This window comes from Mustela lutreola, chromosome 11 (genome assembly GCF_030435805.1).
Source record: "Mustela lutreola isolate mMusLut2 chromosome 11, mMusLut2.pri, whole genome shotgun sequence".
NCBI classification, from domain to species: Eukaryota; Metazoa; Chordata; class Mammalia; order Carnivora; family Mustelidae; genus Mustela; species Mustela lutreola.
In genome coordinates, this window is record NC_081300.1 from 17,130,410 (window position 1) to 17,143,036 (window position 12,627).

General features: G+C 47.9%; 1 protein-coding gene across 2 annotated transcripts in view; it reads right to left on the reverse strand.

The window, feature by feature from the left end:
* The window catches only part of NEDD4L (NEDD4 like E3 ubiquitin protein ligase), a 329,515-nt gene that overhangs the window by 208,923 nt on the left and 107,965 nt on the right, over nucleotides 1-12,627 (reverse strand). The gene's annotated exons all lie outside the window — the stretch shown is intronic.

The following is a 12,627-nucleotide window of genomic DNA, read 5'->3' on the forward strand; positions in this document are numbered from 1 at the left end:
GTCCTGGGATCGAGCCCCGCATCGAGCTCTCTGCTCAGTGGGGAGCCTGCTTCCTCCTCTCTCTCTCTCTGCCTGCCTCTCTGCCTACTTGTGATCTCTGTCAAATAAATAAATAAAAATCTTTAAAAAAAAAAAAAAAAAAAAACTGTTTCTGCCAACTTACGTGAGCCTGAGGAAAACAGGTCATTCGAAACTGAGGGAGCAATGGAAATCATGTCCACAAGTGCCATCAACCGCCGGCTGTAGGTGACAGGCCCGGGGTGCCGTACAGAGATTCCCAGGGACCGCTCAGTCAGCTGAGGAGGGTGACAGAGGAAGAGCTCTCGGCACCCAGGGGGCCCTGCAGGTGAGAAGCGGTGGTTTGGGGGCACAGGTGACTGCAACCACCCGTCTGGAGCGCGTGCTACACGCAGACGCCACTGAGACGGGTTCAGTCCCAACGTCAGCACCCCCGTCTGGGACAAAGTTCCAACCAAGATGGCTCGCACGGGACAGGCAACCTCCACGTGAAGCATGACTTATAACCAGCAGCAGCCCAGCTCCCGGAATCATGGGGTGGTGGGGGTGGGGGGGAGGGGGGCGCGCTTCCTCTGCAGTCCCGAAGATAAAGGCAGTGCAGAACTGAAGCCCAGAGCCAGCACCAACCCTATGCTCTCTCCACATGCACGTGCAACTCTAAGGAGCTCAAAAAACACCTGGGGGGAAAAAAAAATCAAGGTACAGAGCTGCATTAGTTCAGCTGCACCGGTAAAGGCGACCAGTCACCTGGGCCAGATGAACCAGGAGATCATTTTCCAAGCCAAGTCCTGTCTGCTTGCAGCCTGCTGGAGGGGGGATCGGCCCTTCATCACAGCAGCTTTTCCGCATTCTCAGACTCTCTCTGGCCGCAGAAAAGATGAAGATAGAGATACACAGGACGACCGCGAATGGTTTCTACCGAGTACTATGGAGCTTAATGTTAATAAAATCATACAGTGTGATGCCTGTGTATTTCCCATCCTCCTGCCCCCAAAACACACACACACACACACACACACACACACACACACACAAGATCCTGGGGGGCTGTCATCAAAGTGTCTGTCACAGCAGGCCCGGGGGTGGAAGGCCAAGCAAGACAGGCTTCTCCTCCCTGCCTCCGACAGGTCTGCTGAGATTTCCTCCACAAACATGTGTCTTTTTCCAGATCACGGCAACATGCTAATTTATAAGTAAAAACACTCATACGGGCCGTTCTCATTATTATACTGGGAATCTATGATGTGCTGCCCGCGAGCACTGCTGGGTTTCTTTTTTGGGGAAAAGAAGGAACACGATTCATCTCTCTCCAATGGACACTCACGCTGTTTTCTTCAATATTTATGTTAATACTGCAACCCGGTTTTAGGCCCTGACAATATTTATAACCTCATCAGGCCCAGCAACATTTCCTTGCCATTCCTCATGGTTATTAGGGACACACGCTATGGAGTCTACTCTGCAAATCAAGCTTCAGATTTTCCACAAAGGCCCCAAAGGATACAACGGAACAAGAGAAAGGCTTGGGGGAAAGCTGCCTGAGGGCTGGAGCCCAGGCTATGATGATGTCCTCTGTGATGACCCTGCAGTGAACACCTTCCCCACTGCCGACCACAGCATTTTCTTCTCAGCCGAGATGGTCTTGGCATTCTTTGTTTATTCACCTGTCTGCTTTGGAGGCTGGCGGTTTTTTTTCTCCCCAGGGGAAGGTGCCTAGACAAAACAGTAGGACCTTGTATTATCAGGGGCTATCACATGAAAACATTATCTCAAGAAAACAGTCCTAAGAGTTCTGAGAAAGAATCTCGAGGTCTTCAACTGAAAAGAACATGAATTATTTTAGTATCTGCTCCCACCAACAATTTCCTCCCTAATATTTCTCCCCGCAGAGAGATCTCATTTCTTCTGTCCCACTGAAAGCACTCGTGGCTTTCTTCTGGTTTTTGCTTTTTGGCAGTATTTGCAGACGTTAAGAAATGGCAAAGAGGGAGAATAACATTATTGCAAAATAATTAGATAAATGATCTATGCCATTTTCCTCTGTGGGTGTTTGAATCACCCTGACTCTAAGTAAGTCCTTTGCTATAACACACACACTTAGGCAGACCGCCCAGGACAACTTAATGACTTCTTCCCTGTACCTGACAGAATTTTCTCAAAGCAAAAACCCCCAAGCATACCGGAGAGAAAATCAGCAAATCTTGCATGTTTAATTTAAAAAAAAAAAAAAAAATTTGAGTACTGCCACTGTTCTTTGGGGGGTATCAATCTGAAAAATAATTTTACCTCCCTGCATCATTTCCAATGTAGCTACAGAGAAGAGAAAACAAGAGAAAAAACATTTTCTAATCCTCTCAACTTTTCTGAATCTAGTTTTTCATATCATCAATTGCTCCATTAACTTCTCTGTAGTGGTAAAAACTTAAGCTTTTTTTTTTTTTTTTAATTCCAAAATCAAATACAAGTATTTCAGATGATCTATACCCGTTTCCCATAATTAGCATGGGTATCGGTACTGTTTATTGTTAATTAGTTTTCCATATTAACAATGTCAGCCTGGAAATTCCCTTCTTAAAGAAAGTGCTTAAGTTCTGATCCATCGACGTGTGAGGCTAAAAACACATTACGATTCATTCTGTCTATGAATACTGTCTATTCCATACTGAATACAGTCCCCCTCATTTGAAGAATTTCATTCCTTCTCAGTATCAGTTATTTATTCTTTTGCAGTCTGTGGCATTTTGGTGATGGTACAGTTTAGGAAAAATACTGGGCAGAGCAAGGAAAAGAGAAAGGGGGAAATAAAGTTAGTGCCACCTACTGTTTACTTTAAAACCAACTATGTAAACAGTAGGAACTGCTTCAAGTAAAATCATTCTTTCTCCTGTGTGTGTCACTATTTGAGAATGACTTAAATACCTGCTAAAGCAAAGATATGAGTTAATTTTAAAAATCAAAAAATTAAATTTAAAAAGAACTCCAAAAGATAATTACATCTAAAAACCATTCTTACAGTCTAGAATGAAAATGCACATGATATGGCCACCAGAGGGAGCTGTAACTCCCCAATACATCACAGCCGCGCCGCAAGATTCCCGAAACCTTCCTTCGTGGTCAGGGATGCTCACAATTCCTCTTCTCCAGTGAGCTTCACACGGACAGAGGAGTTAATGGTGAGTTATTCCTTAGTGTTTTTGCATGTATAGCAATTCCAAAGTAGGAAGGAGCTGGAAATAATGTATGTGCTAGTCAAGAATTTGCGTATTATTAAAAATTGATAACCTTCATAAGAATGAGGGTCTTAAAGATACAGACAGAATAAAATAAGTGAGATATTATTAAATGAAACGGTAAGGAAAGAGCATGTATAAATCACTGGGAGGGCACCAAAGCAGGAGAAACTCAGACTAGTGGCAGAAAGGGCGCCCAGCAACTGAGAGGAACGTGCAAGTTTGCCAAGTGCATGGGTGGGGGTGGGGTGGGGGGTGATGGCAGTTACAGATGGTGCTGGGCGAGTGACCACAGCAGGGTGCAGAGGAAAAGTCCCAATGCCATACCTCAGTGTGCCCATAGGTAGCTGCATGGGGTGAGCAAAGGGCCACCAGCCCTGAGCCAAGTGGGCAGAGACGGAAATCTGCCTGGGGGTGAGCTCATGGGGGAGTCAGCATGAAGGACAAGAACAAGGCAGCTGTGCAAAATGGGAAAACGGTGGTCATTCTGGACACCAGCAAAGGCACAGGAGGGTGGACACAGAAGTCCCCCTCTGAAGGGGACCACAGCACTAAGTGTGGCTGCCTGGGGAGGTCATGGCCAAGAGATGCCCTGGAGGGTGCACAGGGCGCGCTTTTGTCAAGATTAAGGAGCTGGGACCTTCGTCCGCAGCATGCACTGATGGGATCCTTAAGGGTTCTGCCAGGAGCCGAAATCAGTCTATGCCAGAGAGAGAGAATTCTGTTTCTGTGAGGACGGGCCAGGAAAGAAGGCAGATGTGAACCGCATCCAGGAAGTCCTCTACATGAACATGGGGACCAGCCTGGAGGGTGGGGAGGAGGGACAAGCAGGTCAAGGACAAGGTCAAGGACAACTCACAGGTCTCCAGCTCAAATGCCTGGGGAGTCACTGGAGCCACCGGTGAAGACAGATCATTCCAGAAAAAGAACAGTTTCTTTTTCTTTTTTTTTTTTTTTTTTAAAGATTTTATTTATTTATTTGACAGACAGAGATCACAAGTAGGCAGAGAGGCAGGCAGAAAGAGAGAGAGGAGGAAGCAGGCTCTCCGCAGAGCGGACAGCCCGATGCGGGGCTCGATCCCATGACCCTGGGATCATGACCTGAGCAGAAGGCAGCGGCTTAACCCACTGAGCCACCCAGGCGCCCCAAAAAGAACAGTTTCAAATATTTTGACATTCCATGCCAAGAAGCAGTGTAAGGGCAAAGCAAAGATCCTGAGTTGTATGGTCTCACTCGTCATTCACATCTCAAGCTGGTCTGACTGTGTATTTAATAAGAGAGAAAACAAAATCACACTATGGGGAGCCCGTAACGCATTCCAGAAGAAAGGAATTTGCGAATTTCTTTTTTATTCTCCAGACTGTCTAGATAACATTTAAAATCACTTCAACAACATTAAAGCCACTGTTCACAATGAACTCCCAGGAGTTTACAAGTCAGAGGCGGAGAATGTATAACCAACAGTATCATTTTCTCACTAGCAAAAAGAAAAAGAAAAAAAAAAAAAAAAAAAAAAAACAAGGTCAAGTTTTTAAGATTCACTCATTTCTGATTTCACAACCAGTTGCCCCCAAACGTGAAACGTAGCATTTCTTTCAAATCTTCTGTTTTCCTATCATGAATGCTTACTTTCAAGCATCTAAAAATAACAGACTTGAAATAGTCATCAGTTCTTCAAAAGGGGAAGTACAGTACTGCACCTTGAACAAGGAAAGGAAGAAAGGCAAACAATCCTTCAGGCACTTTACTACCCATGGCTCCTGGCGTGCCAGGAGGAGAGCGAGGACACACTCATTTGAAGAGGCAAGGCGCATTTTGTATCTCTTGTGTTGATATTATACAGAAGAAATGCCAGTTCTTTTAATAATTTACTGAGGAGCTACACACGGCAGACTCCTTACTAAACATTACGTGCACAAAGGTCCTAAGTCTAAAAGATACTCCATGAAGAAAACGGGCCATAGTTTAATTGCAATACACTAATTTAAATTATGTGACTGCCCATCTGCTTATACACGTAGAAATACTTTATTATTCACGTATTTATAGACAAAGCAGTGAGAATCACTTTCTCTAGGCCAGAAACGTTTTGACAGTTGCATTCATTTGTAGACATCGAAATCCACAGTGCCTATCTAAAAAGTTCCACAAGGGGGGCACCTGGGTGGGTCGGTCAGTTAGGTGCCTGCCTTCGGCTCAGGTCATGATCTCAGGGTCCTGGGACCAAGCCCCAGCTTCTCCCTCTCCTCTGCCCCTCCCCCCGCTTGTGCATGCTGTCTCTCAAATAAATAAGTAAAAGCTTTAAAGAAAATTTTTTTAATTAAAAAAAAAAAAAAAACAGGAAGTTCCATAAGTTATACCGTAAGCATGCTGCCCTTGAAGAGGGGAAAAGAACAAAAGGCTCCTGAGAGATTAGAACCCCCATTCCTCCACGCCCAAAAAGTCAATACTGGCTCAATTCCTGTCTGTCATCCACTGACCAGGAGCTCTCTGTAACAGTTTAATCTGAAAATCATGACAGAATAACACTGGCACTCCCAGTTCTAAATATATACGTTGTAGAGAATCAATAGCTTCTATTCGCAGGGGCTGGCAACCGAGGGCCCCATGGGCTGCTGGCACACAGCCGGCCCAACGGACCCTGCCTGGCTGCCTCCGCGTGTCTCCGAGAGTCGGGCCGAGCCGAAGCTCTCTGCTACCTGACCTTGGAAGAAGCATGCTGGCCCCCAGTTCGGATAACCACGTACAGCTCTCAGAGGAGGCTGTGTTTCCCAGTTAAGACCCTGCCAGCTCACTCACCCTTACAAGCCATCTTACAAATTCTATCTTCCAGACCCCTCCCCTAAATATAAACCCTAAGTAGAAATGTCATGAAACTTGCTGACAGTGTTTCTTAAAAGAAGGTGAAGTAGGGTAACATAGGAGATTTGCATCTGAGAAAGCTAGTGCCATTGGAGTCCAGAGAGCTGTACCCATTTTTAAAAGGGTCTCTTTCAGGTTCAGTATCAGGGCATTACTACCTTCAGTAACGGCATTTTTGTCAACGCTGACGCATCGCTGTCCCGGACAGCTACGCCCAAGGCCTCTCGGAGGCCTGGCCACTGAGGATGGGCTGGCCGGCCACCTCCACTGCCTAAAACACTGGTGGAGAAAACTCTCTTTCCTCCTTGGGTGAGAAAGCGGCAGCGGAGGCCCTCTGCTGTCCCCACGCCGGACCTCCCTGCACGCGCGGTGCCTTCCGGCTGTGTTTCTGCAGGCCTGGTTGTGAAGTTCAATTTTTGTAAGATAAATATTGTGTTCATTGTCTTACACATTACACATTTCGTTTCTGACTCATCTCCAGTTGGCACACGGCCTTGCCTACACTTAGCTTCTTATCCGCTTTCTCAACCTCCCCCCAAAAAGGAAGATGGTGGAGACAAACAGAGAGCGCCCTGGGAGAACGCGAGACTGAAGGGACTGGGGTGCCGGCTGGGGGGGAGGGGGGCATCCGGGCGAAGACCCGCAGCTGAGAAGGGAGGGGGAGGAAGGAGTCAGGAGGGGGTGGACAGCCAGGAAGGGGGAGGAGCGAGGAAGGGGCAGCCCACCCCCAGTCCACATGTCCACTCGCCACCAATCCCCAGAGCTGCCCTCTGCCCTCACATGAGGGGATTCAAGCAGTGCTCATGAGTACCTTTGATTTTTCAACGTTCTCGGGCTCCACTCTGACCCAACAACCAAAATTTACTGCCCATCTACCATGTGCTGGTGCCCGTCATCTTCCTGAGCCATCCAAATCTCTGCCGCACAGACCCAGTGACCAGGGCACACTGCTCTCGACTCTGGTGACAATGAGTGCAGGGCGTCCTCTGATGATTCCCTCTGCTCCTGTCGGGCCACACAGCAGAGCAGAGGCTCCTGGAACAAGGGCCACACGTTCAAGCATCAAGAGTGAAGGCCAAGCAGAAGGTTCCGAGTGCGGGCTTCTCCTGAATACCACGTCAGAGCGTGGTCTTTAAGTGCGGCCTGTCTGGGTCGCTCCTGCCTTACCCGACCTGAGATGACACACAGGCCAGTCTACCAGGAGTTCTCCAAGTCCCAGACAGTCCCCGCAAGGCACAGCTCTCCCAGCGATTCAAGAGCATCCTGAAGTGTCTGAGGACACGAGCTGTAACACAGCGAGCCCGGGGCTGGCGCAGAATAGAAACGCACTGGCCCTCCACCCGGACTGACCCATTTGCCGCTTCAAATCGCTCCTCTCTGGGAAACCGCGTGGGCCGAGCGGGTGCAAAGCCACGACCGACATACTTTCTAAGGACGTGGCACAGCCTCGTGCATTCAAAGACCAGGAAAGTAAACATGAACGCGGAAAGAGTGGTGTGCGCTTTGTACAGAACACGAAGAGGTTTCAACCTGAGAGGGGAGGCGGGCAAGATCCTCCCAAGTCCTCTCCGGGTGGGTACGCGGCTAGAATGAATGGTCTGACGGTGAGGGGGTCTGGGGCACGCACAGGAGTAACCGTATGAGCTCTTACGTGCAGGGATTTCTAAGACAAATACTTGATGTTGTGATTCACAGCAATGCCCTGGAGGTTCAAGGCCTCCAGAGAGGAGGCCGATTTGCAAGCGGCTGCACATCACAAACACCGTCTCAGCTGAGTATAAGGGGCCCTGCGCCCACCTAAGCACATCCCTGTGCTGGGGGGAGGGGGGAGGGGTAGTCCACTCTCTGAGCTAAATACCGCCAGTGCAGGGATCAAAACCAAACACAGGTCTGTCCCTCCAAGGAGCTCAGGGCTGCGTCAGCAGGGGAGGTCGGGAGACAAATGGGCCTTGGCAGCCAAGAGGTCATGGCCCCATCTCACGAGTTCATCCAGGAGATACCTTCAGCTGCATGACCCTGGGTGTCTAGACTGCCAAGATTTTCCAGAAGGCGGGACATAATGGATTTTGGACAAGAAATCTCCCAAATGCTGGCTCGGGATTTTTATGTCTTAGTGCTCCATGGGCCAAACAAACACACCTGTGAGTTCAGTCTAGCCCATAGGGATCAAGAGGCTGCAAACTCCAGCCTAATGACGTCCTAAAAGGGCTTACAATTTATCAAGGGGACTCTCAAGGTACACGTAAGTCTCAAGGTTTCCCAACTGGGTGAAGGGAAACTTCCGCTATACAAGGTTTTCAAAAAATGGAGAAAAGGAAACGAAACTGATTTGGAAAGAAAGTGATTAGTGAAAGCATGTAGCCAAAATATTGCCCCACCCATTTCTTGCTCGTCACCTGGGGGAAAAGTCCTGACTGTGAATGGACAGACCGGCCCCCCATTAAACCTGGGATCCATCTTGTCGTAGCACTGTCGGTTGTACGACAACCGAACACTGGTCCTCCCGAGCAGACAGCAACCCCATTTCTGTCCCCAGTACTGAAACTGAATCTGATCAAGCCTTTTTTTTTTTTAAAGATTTATTTATTTTACAGAGGAGAGAGACAGCAAGCACAGGAGCAGGAGGGGCAGAAGAGACAGACAGAATCTCAAGCAGACTCAGTGCTGAGTGCAGAACCCAACAGGGGCTCCATCGCAGGACCCAGAGATCCGGACCCGAGCCGAAATCAAGGGTCGGATGCTTAACTGACTGAGCCACCCAGATGCTCCAACTGAGCCTTTAGACCCAACCCCACAGAAAACCCAGGAGGAGAAAAAGTATGTTAAATGATACCACAGGAAACAAGTGAGTGCGGAGAGACAACCTACTGACCATTCCAGGGCACTTAAAAGGGGAATTCTAGATGAACAGGAGCTTAAGTGACCTACCAAAACTAAACCCAACATGTGATTCTCAAATGAATTCTGCTCTGAAGGGCCCGCTGTGAAAAACATCGTGGGCATGGCTGGGGGGAATTCAGGTCATAGACTAGGTAAGAGAGTCCATTAGGCAATTACTAATAATTTTGTGAAAATTGTGTTGTAGTTATAAAGAAATACGCCCTTTTTTCGAGGTACAGGCTGAAGTACTTAGGGACTGGATATCATGATGTAATTCACTGTGGAATATTCCAGTTTAAAAAAAAAAAAAAAACAGGTGAAGCCAATGCAGAGGAATGTTAACTTCAATCTAGAAGATAGGACGGAGGTGAGGCAGAGCCACAGAGCCATCTGGCCCCGTCACTGGCCAACACCAGGATTTGTGGCCACATCCCTCCCGTGCCCTCGAGTGCGTCTGTGTTCTGCATTTCAAATCACCACTTGTCCAAAAAAAAAAAAAAAAAAAGGACAACAACCCAGAGAAGTGCAACTTGATGCTAACAGTTCAACAGGCAAAATACACTGACCCAAGTGTGATATCAGAGTCTTGAAATCTTCGGTATGAAAGCATGAAATTCTAGTTGTCTCAGCCACTGTTGCTCAATTTGAAGGAGCGCTTTATGGTCTCAGATGATTCTAAGTAACCTCAAATGACCGATCACAGCTCAGGAGGAAAAGGGGAACGTAGCACTAAAACTCGTATTAAAAGGACCCTATTCAGTTAGTACTTAAGCCCATGACAACAAGTTAGAAGTCCTGAGATACAAGCTTACCTGAAGCATACAGGTTGAAACTTAAAGGTATTCTAAAATTTACAAAAAACAAAAACAAAAACAAGAAAACAAAACAAAACAGAAAACCACCACAAACTAAGATCTTACTCGGTGAAGTCTATTTGAAATCTATTTCCTTTATGATACGCACTTACCATTTTAAGAACTTGGGCCAGCTCAAACATAATGAGGAGTTCCTTAAATCGGCTTTTAAGAAGTATGTAGTCATTACATTTCAGGTTTTAGACAGAGCCTGGCAGTCATCTAGTCCAATGGCCCACCCAGTGACTCAACGTTTGTCACTCAGGTAGAATATTAACCCACCGTTTAGAAAGAGCAGTCCAATTTGATCAGTCTGGGCAGACAGGGGTGGCATTGGAGTGGGGGGCAAACCAGACCGGAGAAGCTGGCAGAACCTGGTACCAACAGACTTGAATCATACACCTTAATAGGAGATTGGGGCTGTGAAGAGGGGCAAGAGGACTTCCAGGGTAAAGATGCCTCCTTGATTCCCCAACACCACACTTTACCTCACAAAGACAATGGACCCATTTCCAAAATGGCAGCAGGTACCCCATGTATACCATGTTTTAGAACAACACGATTTACTTCCTTTTGCATATCGTACTGGCATCTACAGGTGGTATGTCTTTGTTTTAAGAGTTAAGATTTTCTTTTCCTCAGCTTTGCGGGGGGGAGGGAATCACATAGCATCCCCCCCCCCCAACCCCGTCCCAGTCTGGGTCATCAAGTTTGGAGGTCTTTTACCTGGGGTGACCAGTCTCCATATACATCCTATGCCCTGATCTCCCACATTCAACGTAGCATTTCTTGCAGACAAAAGCGTCCCTGTTTAGCTGACGGATTATATGGCTGCCCTTCTTTGACCCAAAGGTGTGGCCCAAAAGAAAACCTTTCTCTGCTAGTGCCATTTCCACACAGACCAAATGCTCAGACAGTCAAAGGAGAGCCACAGCTCGATTACCGAATCTTCTTTAAACAAAGGCTCTTTTAATGAAGTCAGACTCTGCTGGAAGGAAGCGGGAAAATGATCTTGTATTCTCAGTGCAGGACTGGGACAAAGAATGCGGAAAAGAAGGGCATTTCAGGTTCAGGCCTAGAGGGTGAATCAGCTGCCCTGGCGGACAGGCAGGTCCGATACCGGGGGCCCACAAACCCCAGTCCTCCGAAGTGGAGCCTTAGGCAGCCTCTCACTTGGGAGAGATGGGGTGCTCGTCACACCTCGGACCAACACATCCCGCCCCTCCCCCACCAGTCACTGTGCCCCAACCACCAGCCCAGCCCCTAGCCACACACATACACACACACACACACACACACACACCCCGGGGCAAGCAGCCTCCCTTGGAGACAAAGCAGAGAGAACCCCAGAGAAGTAAATCCTGTCTCAGGGCTCTTGGGTGGCTTAGTTAAACATCAGACTTTGATTTTGGCTCAAGTCAGCTTGGAATTCTCTCTCCCTCGTTCTCTTAAAAAAAAAAAAAAAAAAAAAAAAAAAACAATAACAATAACAAAAACAAAACAGAAAAAACTATTAAAAAAGAGTAAATCCTATCTTTTCAAAATCTCCAAGTCTATGTGGTTTCCATGACTTAGGCGTTTCTGATGATACGGCTCGCCAACACTCGCCTTCTTTCTCCATCCATTATCCTTTCCACAACAGGGTTCCCATTCCTGTCCACTCCCTCCCTGGAAAGGGAGAATGGGGAACACAGATGGGGGAGGTTCAGTGACGGGCTGAGGTGATGGGGGGAGGGGGGCGCCTTACCAGCCTGGGGTTCAGAAGGACACAGCTAGTAGGGCTTCACCCCAGCAGACAGCAGGGGACACACACCACAGACCCACACCTGTGACTTCTGCCTCGAATCACAGGAGAGCTGCCAGGTGAGTGGAGAGGCCCCGGGGCTCTCCCCAGACCCCTGCACACCAGTTACAGGCAACAGTGATCCCTGCTCTGTACAAGCTACCAGGTCACACGGAGCTTGAGAGGATTTGCTCAAGACAATGTGGAGGAGAATGAAGGTCATGGGGCAGAGTAAGAAGGTGATAACGGGGACATTCTAGAGAGAAATGCCAACGTGGCGGGAACTGCACGCTGCCACCAAACCTTTCCGCTTTAGCTCACTCGCTGGTGAATGGGTCCTAAAAGAACCACGGCGCTTCAGAGAAAGACCCTGAGGGAGGCACAGAGAGCAGAGGAGGAAGGCAGGAAGTAGGATGTCTATTAAACTAAGACAACAAAGCACAGGGGCGCCAGGGTGGCTCAGTCTGTTAAGCATCTGCCGTTAGCTCAGGTCATGATCCTGGGGTTCTAGGATTGAGCCCCCCGTCACGCATGCAAATGTTTCAATAAAACGTTTCAATTAAGAGAGAATCTGCCCAGTCCTGGTCACAGTGCTCTGTACAGTAATCAACACAAGCGAGAGGTCGCAGTCTCCTGTAAATGTCTCATCTGGTAGGAGCCAGACCAGTAAAGTACTCGAGCACTCATTCCGGCAGGAGAGGAGAAGGAACCTGCAGGTGAGACGTGCTCACGACCTGAGTCAACATCAGGAGTCAGACACACAACGAACTGCGCCACCAGGGTGCCCCAAGTATGGGGAAATTAATAAGATAGCTCGCGAATATTATCTTGCATCAACTTTATTTATCCATTTTTAATAATTTCTCCAGGTGCTACTAAAGTAACTTATAGGGATGGGAAAAGCTAAATGTGTCCGTGAAGATACAGGACAGAAAATCAAGAGGTCTGTCTAGCCAGGGCAGAAAGGGGCTTCTGCTGGGCGAGCAGGAAGGTGAGGCC